The sequence below is a fragment of the Schistocerca piceifrons genome, chromosome 1 (genome assembly GCF_021461385.2).
Source record: "Schistocerca piceifrons isolate TAMUIC-IGC-003096 chromosome 1, iqSchPice1.1, whole genome shotgun sequence".
Lineage (NCBI taxonomy): Eukaryota > Metazoa > Arthropoda > Insecta > Orthoptera > Acrididae > Schistocerca > Schistocerca piceifrons.
In genome coordinates this window covers 436,129,788-436,146,702 of record NC_060138.1, presented here as the reverse complement: position 1 = coordinate 436,146,702, position 16,915 = coordinate 436,129,788, and positions in this window count along the sequence as shown.

The following is a 16,915-nucleotide window of genomic DNA, read 5'->3' as shown; positions in this document are numbered from 1 at the left end:
CGGTCTTTCAAAGTGCATAAAAAATTTGGCTGATTTGTTTTACCAATAAAGGGACGAATCGGATAACCACTGACAATTCCGCACCAAACGATAAAGCTCAGATGATGTAGATTGCCAACAGCTCTGTATCAGTGTGGGTGGATATCCGGCCAGTAATAAATTGTGGCTGTTTATTTCACCAGTATTTGTAAATGTGGCTTCATCTGAAAACATTGGTGTGAACACCTATTGATGACGTACAGCCATGGGAAAATCGAAGGCGTTCGTCGAATTTCCGCAACGTTCGTTCTTGGTTCGATGCGATACCGTAAGAACGAAATCTACGAGCCTTTAGAATTCTGAGAACCCATGACTTCGATAATCCTAGTTCCGTTTGAATTTGTCATGAACTTATGAGGATTCAGCTGGACCATTCCAAGAACAGCTACGACGCAATTATCATTTATCCCATATTTATGACGACGGCGCACACGATGTAACCCTCCATCCAGGGCGCTATCAGTAAGACCGCGAATAATGACGTTACTGGGGTGTTGCCCGATCCGTCTAGCATTAAGTGCGGCTGCGAGGAAGTTAACACCCTGCATTCTATTACAATCATAATCATCATTGCTATTTCAGTTGGAGTGTAGTCAGCCGTTGTAGCTATGTGACTCATGTAAATAACTGAATATTACCTGCAAGAACTTATTTGTGCAGAAAGCATCATTTTATACGTAAAACGTGCTGCTTTTTCCAGATATTAAATCAAATATTAAGGTCCACATTTCAAAATAATCCCTTTAACTTTCAAATGACCTCGCAAATCACTTCAACGCCGAGACCATTAGTAGCAATGCGTGACGCTCTGTGCGACTACAACTTTTATCTGAAACATTTTGGTGCATATCATCTCTACTAGGAGCTATTCACTGTTACGGATTAATGGTCCCCCTGTACAGGTTGAAATTTTTATGGAAAGTGGCACATACAAGCGAAATTTATATCCCTAATCCCGCTTGTGTGTAGCAATTCACTATTTCACTTTCAACGTGTACAGTTTCTGGTGAGCTTATGTTGTGGAATGGGCGTACACATAGAACAAGGGCAGGTGCAGAGTGTTGCAGGTCAGGACCGTAGTGTCAGTTCATTTTCAAACCCTCTTCGTGGCTGTCTCCCATGTTAGTGGAGCGAACATCTTTATTTATGCTCCCAGTCATACTGCTTCTGACGTTGTATACAAAGAAGGTTTATAGGTCGCCTGCAGGAGTGGCCAAGCGGTTCTAGGCGCTACAGTCTGGAACCGCGCGACCGCTACGGTCGCAGGTTCGAATCGTGCCTCGGGCATGGATGTGTGTGATGTCCTTAGGTTAGTTAGGTTTAAATAGCTCTACGTTCTAGGGGAGTGATGACCTCAGAAGTTAAGTCCCATAGTGCTCAGAGCCATTTGAACCTTTTGTTTATAGGTAAAAAATGTTTTCCACGCGTACGAGGAGGAAGAGGAGGAGAAGGACAAAATTGATCTTTAATGTCCGGCGACAAGGAGGTCATTAGGAACGGAGCAAAAGTTCTGACTAAGGAAGGATATCGGTCGTGCCCTTTCAAAGGAACCATCCCGGCATTTGCCCGCAGCGTTTTAGAGAAATCACGTTAAACCTATATCGGGACGGCTGGACGCTGGTTTGAACCGTCGTCATGCCGAATGCGACTCTAGTGCCATGCGATTGAAGTCTTGGGCACAGTTTTAAATAAATATCGGGGAAACGCCGGGTTTCTGAGCTAGTTTCAAACCAAAACGACAGCCTACGGAGGAAAAAGAGTTCTTTCAAGAAGTTCACAGTGGCATTGGACCCATACAAGCAAAAGACTATAGTTTTCTAATGGCGATTTTAATTCTGCGTTAACTCCATGCCAATTAATAATCGTGTGATGCAGTGGGAAATATTGTGGCACGAGATGATGTGTAGCGGCCGGTGGTGCTGAGTAAGTCGGTCGTGGGCGTAACATAATTAGTCACGTCAGTACGTCTATCAGATTTCCATAGTCAAGCTCCGAGGGGCATGTGCACCGAGGCCGAATGCGTACGCCGTCGCACGCTTACACCGCTCCGGTCGCTATCCCGTTACATGCGGCAGAAACAGATAGCCGCGCGGCGGACGCCGCATTGCGCAGAGGCGGGTAATTATGTAACGCTCCGCGCGGCTGTCATTTATAGGAAAGAGGGAGAGGGAGAGAAAGCGGGGAAGGGGGGAGGGCGAGGGAGAGGGTGAGTGACTGTTCGAGGCCAGGAGTGGGTGTCCATCAGCCGCGCGCTGCACTAACACGCGGGACCGGCGCGGGGGGCGCGATAGCGGACGGACGCACAAACAGCGATCTGCGGCCGCAGGTGTCTGGCGCAGAGCGCAGCGCGGCCAGATAGCCGCCGCTGCCGCACTGTGTGTGCTGAGCGGCGGGCGCGCAGCGCGAGGAACGCACGCGCTTGTTTGACGACGGCGTGGCGTGGCGCGGCGCGGCTCCCTTCGGGCCATCCGATATAGAGCAAATATTGTGACAGCGCTCCCCCTCCTCTCCACCCCCTCAACCACCGCGAGGCTCCTGTATGTTTGTGTTGCCCGACAAGCACTTCTCTACGGGTGCACAATGCGGGGGGGATTGGCGGCTGTGCCACGATGGCAAAGGCGGCAGGGCTTTGGGAACAGCGGAGAAATAAAGTGGATTCGGCCGGATCGGAGAAGCAGTCTCGCGGCCCGCTGCCACACTGCGCGGTTGACAAGGGGCGCGACCGTTATTTTGCTAGCTCAATCAGAGTCAAACAGACCAGGCAGTACTGTTTTAACGGCTTTGAATTGGTGATGCGATGTTTACGTTGACGGCAGTCGAAGAGCTTTAACATGCAACTAGGAAGCCAGCGGTGCAGTCAGTTTCATTAGCGTTCTTGACGTGACAGCACACGAAGTCTACACCGAAAGTAAGTTTCGACATGTGGCGAAAAGGAAACGACAGTGAAAATCGGATGAAGCTTTGCGTAGATGAGTTGCACAGTCTCCCTAGTATGGCTTAGTTGAATCCATCCACATAACTGATTCGTGCTAATGGGTGAGCAACTGGGAGGAGTAACAATGGCATTCTTGGGGTAGCCAATGCCTCGTCACTAGGCGAAAAACAACAAAAAACTCTAGGAAAACGTGACCCGAGTAACGCTGACTCTCTTAAGATACACAACTAGTGGCATATCCATTCGGGCAGACGCCACAGTAAAAAAATAAAAAATAAAAAAATAAAAAAAAATGTCAATGTGCAAAAGTGGGTGAGCAACTGGGAGGAGTAACTATAACTCTCTTAAGGTAGCCAATGCCTCGTCACCAGGTGAAACAAATCAGCAAACTCGAGGAATACCTGGCTGGAGTAACGACGACTCCCTAAAAATACACACCTAGTGGCATTCGCTTCTGGCAGACTGCCCACAGTAGCATTCAGTGCGGAAGTAGAATTACGGTCGATGTCCTGCAGGAATCTTAGTAGCGGGCATGAACTGGGACTGCGGATAGGTGGCTCAGGTGAGAGTGAGAGGCGGCTTAGAGGCGTGACGAAATAGCGCCATTGCCATAAACAATGCGACAAGGTGTTGCAGTTGTTAACGCAACTGCCTAAATCCCGCCTTCGAATCCCAGTCCAACTCACATTTTCACTCGTCGCTGCGGATGCTGCACAGAGTCCTGATGCAGCCGATCTCAACTGTCCCTTCCCTTTCCATTCCTTTCACCCCCTCTTCCTCCTTCAATTTCTCTAATACGCCCGTCGATGGCCTCACGTCGCTCTTTTCCGTTCTGAGCACCCAGTGAGCACGTAAACATGCCTAGAAGAATAGCGTCTCCTGCCAACAAGGAGTGCCCGCCGCGAGGATTCGCCTGGTTTCATGCAACACGGCTTAACGTGTTCGTCATGCAGTTCCTTCTTTGTAATAATTCTCAGCAGCAAACTGCAGCGGCAATAAGGCGGTCCCTGCAGCGATTACGCTAGGAAGTGCCTCATCATCCGCCATACAGTCCGGAACTGGCTCCCTCGTTTGTTTATCTCTGTACCACTGGTTATACAGACATTTTGCCTCAGCCAACGAAACGCAAACCAGCGTAGAGAAGCGGTGGATGCCTTAGGCAGCTGCCTTCAATTACAAAGGTATTGGGATGTTGATACAATGCTACGACAAATTCCTATGTCGGAGCAGCGAGCACGTAGAGAAGTAGCTGAAGGAGCAGCAAATTGTTGAAAATGAAACAGTTCTGAATTTCACTGTGATTTCCACTTAGCGATAGTTTTTTTATTTACTTAAAGACTTTGTCCACAAATCAGTTGGGGGACTGATGACATCAGATGTTAAGTCCTATAGTGCTCACAGCCATTTGAGCCACAAATCAATTGCTGTGTATGGAATATTGTTTAAACAATTTAGAGAATGTGTGGAATATTGTTTATGTAAACAATTTAGAGGATTCAAGGCAGTGTATGGAATATATGGATATTGGTGGCTCTTTGGTGGAGGGGAACGATCTCACAACAGGAAATTCAAGAGTATATTGTTTATTTATAAGAAAATCTGTTTGTGGGGGTTGGATTTCTCTTGCTCATCATTCTCTGCTGTTTGAAAACATGTAGGTTTTGCAAGAAGTAATTACATGGGCAAACATGTTTCATAACCTAATGTTTGGCACTGAACTCTGGGTGTCTTAACCTAATGTTTGGCCCTTTGTTGGCACTTAATGTATTGTTCCATTAAGTGCTTTTCCATGTCACCCACATTTCATTGAACTATTTTGCCACCTTTGATAGCAAATTAAGTAATTAATTATGTCCTCCCACCATTTTATTTTACACTTTTCTCATTTGACATGTTTTTGAACGCCATTTCTGATGCATTCTTTCTTGTCACCCAAACCTTAAACTACTGTACTGCATTTTTACATAAAAATCATGTAAATTGACCTAGTACTCTGGGCTTAACCTGCTGTTCCGCACCATGTCACCCACTCACACACACCCTCCCATTAACTATTCTACCACTAATACCATTTCGATATAAAAAATTTATGCAAATTAATTAAATAAATATTCTTCACATGTATGGGATATTTTATTGGTCAGTGAGTTTAAACAAAAGGTCACCGATAAGAAACACATCCCACCACCCGATACCCGAAACAGAATCCCACAGGAGTCTGGGTGCAACAGCGACCCCAGTGAAGTGTCGATGCAGCCGCCAGCTGCGAAGCCACACACAGGTGTCTGTTCGGGTCCCGCAAGTATATGGTAGCGGCATCCCTTTCATACTTGACACCAGAGAATTTCCTGCCGAAATACGTGTTCACCTTGGCACCGTTGCTGGCTTAATGACACACTGCTGCAATGCTGGTCCAGTACCGAGATATGTTTGCATAGCAGGTAAAAGGTTCTCAGTGCTATACTAATGTCACATATCTAAGTAAATAACAGCCAAGTCCCGTCTGTGACATGTACAGACGCATACACATAGAAAACAGATCAAATGCACTGCAAATGTGGTATATGTGGGTGGAGGCGACTGGATGCAACCGAGTACAATGTTATAATACGCCTACCAATCAGAAAAATTGTTAATTTGTACTAGGTGTTGGCAGCTGTACTAAATTTGCAAGCAATTTTAGAACAGGGAACGAGAGGTTATGTCATGATCGCTTGGGTAGAAGTGACATGGAAAATTGATAGATTTGTGAAAAATGATGGAAAATAAGTATAAATTAAGGAAAAATACGCTGAAATGCGGTGAAATTGAGGAAGTTACTGCGTGTCTTCTGGTTGGTGCCGAACAATTCTTATACATGGGGACAAGTACGCAACAGCAGGAGGAACCCGAGAAAACGTTGACATCGAAGCGAAGGGAACCAAAGAAATAGTTACATTTTGTCCATGGAGGCAACAGTCTACTGTATGTCTGTTGAGGTAACAGTGATACATGCGAGTTGACTACTGAATTTGACGCTTTTAAGGAAAACAGAGAACCTTCTTCCTCTGAAGTTACTTGCATCTAAATTAAAGGATAACAGAGAGCGGATGTGGTGATCGACTGAGATGGAGCTGTAACCAGGTATGATTTAATGGCAGACTGATAATGCATTCTAGAGAGGGAGGGAGCTGTAGGAGCAGGTCATTTGACCAATTTTTTCGCTGTTCTGTCGTGTGACATAGCCTGAGTTCGACTCAATTTCTGTTTTTGACTTAGAGCACTGTCTATTTGCGATCAATAACAGCAAACCTCTGGGTCATTAGAGGACCTTCATCTCATGTGTAATGTAACGTGGCCATCCTGTTTCGATACATTCATCTAAACGAACAACGATTTATGCAATTAACTCGATTCCCTTGTCGCATATTGGGTATATAATCGAGACCCCAGTTTCACAACTAAGATGATTCTTAGTTAGCGATAGGTGTTTGTGAGACACTGAAATCCCCATGTATACATCTGTTTGACAGATGTCCTGTTTACAGAGTTAGTGGCGGCATGACGTGTAATTTCATACGTCTAACGCCCCTGCTATGCGTTTATTGTTTCCTTGTAAGATGTATTCTCCGTTACTAACGATAATTTTATATAGGACTGATGTGAGCATAGTATAATTTTTGAACCATGATTGGATGTGAACAGTGGACGCTATAGATCTCTGGCAAGCTACGTTGTACTTGTATCATACAGAATTGACATTTTAAGGAAGTATTGTTTTCATTTTACTGTTTGTTACCATTGTTTATCATAAAGAAGCCTGCAGGAAGGATGTATGTCATGAAATATATTTCTTACATTAGTATGTTAACAGCGCTGCATTCCACGTGACTGATAGTTCGGAAACTGAAGCGATCTAACACTACAGCCTGTTTTAAATGCAGAACCGTGTAGCCTTAGGGGTGGGTGTGTTTACGTTCCCTCTTACCAATACCCTCCTGGTACATCATCCAGACGCTAGAAAAATACTTTAAAATTGATACCGTAGTTGATTTACGTAAAATGCTTCACACTCCATCTGTCTGGAGCTCCATCATACATAAAAATCACCCATTTCTCGTTCTTCTCAACCACCTGCTATTAGATCACTTTCAATTCTACTACTCTACACCGATAAGGGGTGCTAACCTCCTTGACATGGGCGTGTCTCGAGAAATCTTCTGCATCTGGATGGGCGAGGACTTGGAAAGCTCCATTTATTCAAGACATGCGGAATGTGGTCTCCTTCTGGTCAGATGCAGACTAAATCTACAACGGCGCTGCAGAGCGGGCTGGTCAAACAAAGACAATGCGAGGAGGTCCTTCAGTATCCAATTTTATCCTAAGACTCCGAGAATGTTCTGTGGCTCCCATCAGCATAGAGATAGATTGTAAATTAACTATTATGCTCAAAGTGCTAGAAATATGTAGAGCGCTGTCTGGTATATTTTAATGACGTATATGTTCGAGAATTAGCAATGAGTGGATGTACCTCACAGTAGTCCATCTACATTCACAATGGTACTCGCAAAGTAGACACGAGGCAGTTTAGCTATGATGCTCAAACTGGGAAACATGCTGTCGCGTCATTGGTCAGTGTTGAAGTTACTGTAAAATTGCTAAAATTGTTCGCACTATCAACTGTGATGCTTACTATTACAGTGCATCGACATTGTCTTTTCCATCAAGTCTGTCCACTGGTACGCGGTTGGTTACCACATAATGATTGACTGACAGTGCTTGTCTGAGTTGGAGAAAAAGTTTCGGTGGAGAGACAATTCCTATCGGCGATGGCTAGCACCGAACCAGAGATTGCATACATGACTTTAGTGTGAGGGATCAGTTGAAGCGGAATGCAGAGCCATCAGCTTTTCTGTCCAATTTTTAAACGTAGAGATCGTCAATCACCTTCGGACAGCAATTTGGAAACTCTCCACAAATCCGGAAAACTCTTCCAGTTTCCCTACGTTGTAACTGTCTCTTATTTAAAATCATCCAGTGTGTTTGGTGTGTTATGGTAGCAGCAATAGCAACATGACATACCGTGCGACATCTAGTTTTCTGTGAGAAGCAGTGGATAGGAATGTGTTAATGTCGGTTTAGAACCTGACACAGACCTCCAAGTCATGGCGGAAAAAACAAAATGTATGCAGTGTACAAAGCGTGTCACAGCAGAAAAAAGAACAATGCTTCAAACAACGACAAACGGTCACAGGCAGTATCTCTTCGATTATTAGTATAGTTTGTGGGACACATTCATCCCCCTTGAGTACAGGCGATGCACATTTACTTTGGTCCGTGCAATGGATCACCAGCGTATATATTAGTAGGATCGTCACATGTGCTCAATGCCGGAAAGCGGACAGTATTTACTTTCGATATGTGGGTGGAGACAAATGAAGTAAAAATCTTACCGAGTTCTCTAATGGATGAAGTTATAGTTCGTAATTTTTCTTTGTTGGATGGTACAAAATAGCGAAGATATCATATTGGGGTGATAGATAGACACGTATGGGCCCTGAGGGATGCGGATCTGCAGTACTTGTACATAGTTTGGGGACACACCACAGTGCAGTTGCAAAATCCTCGTCCTTCTCCAATTTCCTGTTTCCATCACATGTTCAAAACACAGTCCTGTCACAGTAACTGTATTTACATGGCTTGCGGAAGGTGGTATTTACAGCTTTCTCCCACTTCTACTCAGTTCCGACTTACTGGTTTTTGATTCTTCTCAATCAACCATCGCCTATAACCCAGTCAATATATCACCAAATCTCTGACATGGCCTTGAGACAGAATGCATTACAAATACTGGAGAAATATCTTGTGAAGGCGGTGTAAGGAGTTGCAATTACTGCTTTCATACCACGCCCCTTAGCCGAATCACTTTTCATAATTCGGTAATTTTATGACGAAGTTGCAACATTGGCGACATGTAACCACACCGTTGGTTTGATACTATACACTCCGGCGATCACTGTCTATGTTCAGTGTCACGGTATTTGTCTGGAATAACCACATCATTCAGAGGTAATGCCATATGCAGATTTATGAAGCCAGTATAGCTTTTAACATGGATACTTATACGCACCTGTGGAACCAAGACGACTTGTGATGGTAACATGGTTGTGTTTTTCAAGAGCTGGCGGTCTCTAAGACGATTAAGCCTCTCTTTTTAAGACACAGTAGTACCACTCCCGAGAAAACTTATGAGACATGTCAACCCATCACTCATTTTCAGTCAATGTTATTTCGTATCGCCAGCAATCAGTTATTGACCAAGTATTATACTTAGTAGTGGGGGATGTATGAAGGGTTCGCCTTGAGCATCAGGCTTATAAAGTATGTGTTTGTGTTTCGACATGTGAAAAGGAAATGACTATGTCAAGACATATGGAACGTATGGATTTGACGTGGAATACTGTGATAGCAAATGGAAGAGTATGTTAAGTCATAAGAATGGTACAGATATTTCCAGAGCCACAGCCATCAGCAGGGTGTATTTCCGATACTTTGCTCATTGTCGAGTGTCGCTAAATTGAGACAGCGATCGTAATATTCAACTGTAAGTAGAGGAATAAAATATATATGAGGCCAGTTTTTTTCCTAGGACGTTTCTGTCTATGTGTGCTTGGCGTACATATCTGGTGACTTATGGTGGGAATGATTCACGTTTCTGGCTAACGCAAGGAGCTGTCATAATGGAATGGCCTGATGAGGTGTAGCAATGTAGCTGACTTCACCATGTAATCCTCTAGATGGCTGAATTGCCAACTAATACTTAGCATGAGTATAAATTTGAGAAGATTCAATATGGACGTATGTTTGCGCTGGACTGTTATTTCCTCCAATGTAAATTGTTCGGTTGACTGCTTCTGCACATTTCACGCCTTTTTTAAGTTGAGCGAACATCGATGGTGGTGTGTGCACCTAGCAGGTGAGAGACAGGTGAAACACAGGTTTAGTGTTTCTCTAGACCTGAGAAACACCTTAGTTGACTTCATAAATTATAGAGATGATTTGGAATCTGTTACATCATCGACATCGATATTTGCGAGTGGAAATATCAGTTTGCTCTACTTTTTTCGAGCCTCACGCAGAGGTCTCAGCAGATGGGATAAGTTTCTAGTGACTCAGTGGCTTAAGCACACTCCACCTCGGTAAAGTTTAAGGTGTGTAGAGAAATAATTTCCAGTCTATATCTTTGGAATGGTGTTGCGTGAGCGATCGGTAAGATACTGCTATGTGCTTGATATCGAGAAGTATCGCGTAAATGTTATAATGTTATGACAAACCATATGAAAATACATATGTTCTTGTAATCCCAGAGTCTGGGAATTGGTGTAGAAACGAGCCTCCTTTTGTACAACAGTTCGGAGAGTGACTTCGCTCCACTGAGGGCGCTCTGGTCATGCGTCGGAAGTGGATGACAGCCCGACCTTGTGGGAAATATGTAGTTCAGCGAGGAGTATTCGTACGGCGCATGAGCTTATGCTGTCTGTCTTTGTGGTAAATGTATGAGTGTCTGTCGGTCGATAGCTATATGAACGATGTAAAAGGGAGGATTTTGTATGGCGCAGGATAATAATTCTATGTTTACTACACTGACATGGTACACAGTGATATATTGCCAGGTAGAATATAGGTTTCACGCTCTAATATTCAAGCAACTGTTCTCAGTAGTAGAGCAGTGTAAGGGAGTCAGAGGCTTTCCATATTTGTAGCCAATTTGCAGGGTTCAATTGTAGGTGCAATATGGTGATCTGTACAAATAGTTTTTGCCGCTGAAAGTATCATCTGCTACAATAAAAAAAAAAGCGGACAGTTCTCCCATCCCGGCGGTATCAGTAATTCGGTGGGTAAATTCTGTAAATCATAGTGCTCCATTCATTCACGAGAAATTCTTTGTGCAGTTACGTAGGAGCGTCTATAATCTGATTCGAACAAGAGGGTGGCACGGTATCTACGAAAAGTTCTGAGAAAGCAAGTGTTCAAAGAAAAGTTGAAGCAGACCATCCATCTATGGGCAGGGATGCCGTGACTCATCCATCACTGTGGCATTAGGACATCTCCAGATCAGTAGCTGTAGGATACCGAAAATCGCCGCCATTTTTCGAATTGTGTTTGCATAGTAGTTCTGATATTCCCCCTGTCTGTGCTTAGACAGTGCTCTCTCTATTCCAGACAACAAGAATGCTTTTATGATTAATGGTGTTTTCACGAGCATGCCAGGACATGATGAAGGCTTTTAGTTATGAGAATGTTTAACGTTTCTGAGACGTATGTTGACAGCAGGACGAACATTTCACGGCGATGCATCAGCCGCGCTGGGCAGGTAAGCAGGTGGCTTCAAAAGAATGTTAAATGTGGGAAAGTCTTGGTGCGCCGATTTTTCCATCTTGTGGCACGTCTACTACGGCGTCGGACATACTTATGATAAAATGTGGTGGCAATGGGGTATCGTTAACCCACTGGAAATGTCACGTGAACTTCTGAGCTCTAGTCTTATTTTTTACGCGTTATGCATCACAATGGGAGATAATTACGGAGTTCCGAAAATGTGATCCTTTAATCCTGCTGCACTTGGTAATTTCAGTCTTTAAGAAGACGGTTAGAAATGGACATACTGACACTACCGTGGTCTCGATTTATGATGAAAGAACAGAGTTGTTCCCAACTACGTAGGAGGTATAAGAACATTTGAACCTTGCGAGACGTCACTGTTGCGATACGTTCGAACTGATCCATTCGTGCTGAAGGGTGCTGTGCCAGTGCACACGTCTCCTAAACAAAGTCGTCTGCTGTGGGATGACAACTGAAAAGAATATTCGCCTCCATCTATTAATCTACAACGACTGTCGACGGGACCTAACTGACTAAGGGCGCCATTTCCACGTCCTGGAGCTATCCAATGTGTTAAGGTACCCTCTTTGGGGTGGACCCAATTATACCTCGCTGGATGCGCCGAAGTTCTGGGTGACCTGAGTTATTATCCAGAAAAGCTCTGGTTTTGATTCATAAAAGGAGATTATGAGCATGGTGGATTAAGCATTTCTGGTTTTCTGTATTTAATCAGAGCTCAGTTCACGAGCCACATTGCATAACTTTCTTGAACTGAGTGATACATGTTAATGGGTGATTTGTCTACGTTAAAAGTTCTTTTAGAAAGGTTTAATGCCGTTGATGTCATGGCAGTAGTTTCCATACGTGGATAATGAGGGATTATAGATACTGATACTGTTCTAATATAGCGCATTTTCTCAGTTTACTGTTGCTTGTGTTCTTGTATTTGCGAGAAAGTTGCGAAGGTGTATCCTCTTAATTGACTAAAATTACATGTGCTCTTAAGCTGTGATTTGCTTATGACTGGATGAGAATCTCTGCCTATGAATATTCCCATGCTCTTGATTTGAGTCTCTGATGTAATAAAACTGACATCCAATATGAAGAAGAAACGTATCGTTCCCAACTCGACCTAGCCCTTCCACTCACTTACTCTGTTGCGACAGTAGACACAAAGAATAATAACTCGTCGATGACTGTAATTGTTTCACACATTTTTCCTTACGGTACAGAAGCTGTTTGTGCCTTTCAGCACCATATTCTACGAATATTTACGGTTAATAACATGGTGTGTCGTTTTAGAATGGGCGTGTCAGTCACAAATCGCTACCCACTCGGCGGGCATTGTATATCCATGCAACTGAGACTGACGGAATAAAAAAGAATCAAATTTCCTCGGTGCTGAACAGTTGCGTACCTATCATCCACAGGCAGCATGCCTCGAATCAGCCACTGCAATAATGCTATATACAAAGTCGGGAGCATAAAAGTGCATTTTACTGTCCCCACCAAAGTTTTTCATTTAAGCTGTTGTTGCATAACGGCTTTCTTTTCTGTAATCAGACTCCCAAATACTAACAAAACAATATACGACATATATAGTGTATTTCTGGTATAGATTCCCTTTGTATTCATGCTGAAAGAGTGGATTCATTTGTGCTCTACCCCCAAGTGGTGGCATCTGGAGCTTGGCTATAAAGTGCTTCCTTTTACTGGTATCATGGCGGTAAATCTACGCAGAGTGTGTCGCTGATATCATGGTGACGTCATTGCAAGCCTGTGACATGGAATTTCTGGGAAGATAGATGAGATTTGTATTCTTTCTCATGTGCTCTCCGTTTGTTGACTTCTACCCCACCCGAGTGCACACCCGAAGGGCAGCTTACAAAGGCTGACGGGAGGCATTACTCCTCCCTGGTGACCTTTGACGAACAACGTTTCCCCAATTGCGATGACCAGGTAGAATATCTTACAAACGGTAGCTTTACCGCCGCAGAACGTTCTATTCACCGCACTTCCTATTTACCATGTAGAGTCACATCCCTTGCTGCGACGCAGTTCGCGCGTGGAGACGTGCTCTCAGCGTTTGTAACCGTCATCCTATGATGGCAAACTGCACTCATCATAAATAGTTGTGTGCGAAGTGTCGTCGCGTTCTTCAGGATAGCAAAAAAGCTATATGGATTTCATTCAGTAGTTCTTTTAACAGTTCCACTACCTCTTCCATCGTGTGGGCCAACCTCCGACGGCTCTCTGTGACCAATTTCCATATCCCCGATCTCCGGTGTGTTAGTGGACTCTATTACTATCTCCAGCACCTTGGGCCGCCATTTTGAGGAGGTTTCGAGTTGCTCCTACCAGTATCCTGCCTTCCGCCATCGGAAACGAGCGAAGGAGACTCGGGCAACACCCCTCTCTTCTCAAAATCGGGTATGCTACAATGCCGCCTTTGCTATGAGGAAACTAGATATGCTCTCACTTTATCCAGATCCTCCGCCCCAGTGCCAGACAATGTTGATATTCAGATCACATGAAGCGGCATCTTTCTCTTGTGTGCAAGCACTTTCTGCTTCATACGTAAAACCGCATGTGGGCAGAGGGAACGTTTCCCAGATGCTGGCGAGAAGCCACTTTCATACTCATACCTAAGCCGGGTAAGGACAAACACCTTTCTTCCAGCTACCGCCCCTTTTCTCCCACCAGCTGTTTTTGCAAGATGATGGATTGTATCATTCATGCCCAGCTGGTATTGTGACTCGAGTCTAGCAATTTACTAACCACTTCACAATGTGGATTTCGAGCGCGCCGTCTCCAGTTTACCGTCTTATCACTTTGTCCACCCGTGTCCTCAATGGTTTTCTGTGGAAATCCCAGATTATAGCCGTGTTTTTCGATTTGGGAAAACCCTACGACATCTGCTCGAGGATTGGTATCTAACCGTGGCGCTCCGGTGGCCGCCTGTCCTGTTTCCTTCAGGAATTGTTAAAAGACCGAGTTCTCAAGGTACATTGGGGTTGTCCCTTGCCCGAAACCTTTATTCAGCAAAACGGTATGCCTCAGGGTTCCGTTCTAAACGACGTCCTCTCTGCTATCGCCATTAACCTTATAATTGCCTGTCTCTCACTGGGCATCTCAGGCTGTCTTTTCGTTGACGATTTTGCCATCTGTTGCAGTTCTCAGGGGACTTGTCCTATTAACCGGCGTCTTCAGCGATGCCTCGATCGTCTTTGCTAACGGAGCATCGACAATGGCTTTCACTTTTCCACTGACAAAACCGTTTGTATGAATTTCTGGCGATGCAATTGGTTTCGCCCTTCGTCTTTACATATTGGGCCTGCTTTTCTTCCATTCGTTGAAACTACGAAATTCCTGGGGCGCATACTCCACAGGAAACTTTCTTGGTCCTCTTCACTTACCTGGTGGCACGCTGTATGCGGTTCCTCAATGTACTACGTGTCTTCAGTGGTTCTTCCTGGGGAGCAGATCGAACCACCCTCCTCCTTTTGTACCTGTTCGTTGTCCGTTCGAAACTAGACTACGGGTGTTTAATTCATGCAGCTGCAGGTCGCAATACTATCCGCCATCGTGGCATCCGTTTGGCCACTGGAGGCTTTTACACTAGCCCAGCTAAGAGTCTGTATGCAGAAGCTGCCGATCTACCCCTGAGCTACCGCCGTGATTTTAGCCTCAGCAGATATGCATGCTGTTTGTTTACCATCCGTGGCCAACCAAACTATGCCTTCTTCTGTGATGACTCCTTTGATCGCCAGTATGGGGTGTGCCCCTCTTCTCTGTTAACCAGTGTATTTCGCTTTCGGCTCTTGCTCCAGCAGCTTAACTCCCCATTACCGCCAGTTTCCCTATCGGTATGAACCGTTTACCACATTGGCTTCGTGTGACGGCCCTGGTTCACCTTGACCATCATTCGCTTGCTAATGACACTATTCCGGCCTCGCTGTCACCTTCACTTCCACGACCTAAGCACGGAAATTCTCGACAGTACCTTTGTGTACAATGATGGTTCCCGGACAGACCATGGTGTCGGGTGTGCATTTGTCATTGGCACCGAGGTCTTTCGCTATCGGCTTGCGGAACAGTAGTTACAGCAGAGCTTTTCGTAATGTATCAAGCCACGCAGTCCATTCAGCTGCACAGGCTTTCCAATTGCGTCATCTGCTCCAACTCTCTGTGCCCTTCGATGCTTCTGTGTGCTGTACACCGGTACAACGGGTCCAGCAAAACTGTCACTTGTCCACTCATGACAGAGGCACTGTGATGTTTATATTGGGTCCTGGTCACGTCGGTATGACAGGAAACGAGGCCTCTGATGCTACTGCCAAGGCAACAGTCTTCGTACCTCAGCCCGCTAGTTCTTACATTCCCTCTGATGACCTCAGTGTTGGCGTCTGTCAGCAGATGATGTCACTTTGCCTCACAACAGATTCTCCCATCATGGGAACAATCTACGGGTTATTAAACCTCTCCCAGCTGCTTCAACGACCTCCTCTCGTCCTTCTCGCCGCGAGGAGATCCCTTTAGCTAGGCTGCGTATTGGGCACTGTCTTTTCAGCCATCCCATTTAAGTAGTGGTACCCTACCACTTTGTGCTCATTGCGCTCAACCTTTGATGGTCCGCCACTTCCTGATGGAATGTCCTTTTCTTAACCACTTACGTTCTCGTTTCTGTTTGCCATCTGAGTTACCGGCCTTTTTAGCGAACGAGGCGTTTTACTTTTTATCCGTTGTAGCAAAACGGTGAAGGACATTTAATGTTTAGTTCAGCACCTCTGTTTATCTTTGGCGTATTTTATAGATATATCTCCCCACGTTCCTGTTTTGAGCTGTCTTCTCTTCCCCCGATTGGGATTAACGTGTAGTCGTTTTTAACTCCTCTTTGTCTTCCTGTCCTACATTTCTGACGTAAGTGCGTATGGCCCTAGCTGTTTTTGCACCCTAAAACACAAAAGAATATGGCAGAGGCAGATTCCATCACAACGTCAACGGAAGCGCTCAAGGTACCGTCAGCGTCATAGCATAGACGTTTGAATTAATGATTAGAAAGCAGTAAGATTCTTCGTTCTCTCTAGGGGCCCGATGCCTTTTGCACTCTGGGAAGATGACAACTGCCTTCTGTTATCATTTGTGGTGGCCTTATCACGCTAATGTTAACTTTCCAGATCCTACTAATCATACAATAACCTGTGCAACAATAATATCTTTGAAAGCATCCAATCGGATTAAATGTTATATAGCCTTTCAGAACAACAATTGTTAACTGCTGTAACAGTCGTCACTTATAACTTCGGGGCAAATAAGCCGCGGCCGATGTGGAAAACTTTTTCCTAACGTTTCCTCTCCGACTGGGGAAGATATCTGCCGATGTAAGGTGGCCACTTTACCTCTGAATATGATTCGCGCAGTCTGAGAGGAAAAGTTAGGAGAACGTTTTATATCGACCACAGGCTATTAGCCTGCTAGTTTTAAGTGGTGTCAGTGCCAGCCGTGAGAGCTTACATTGCTGCAACAGTTTCAGTTCTATACCTGGTATACACATTTATTTTAACCTAGAGTTTATAAGTT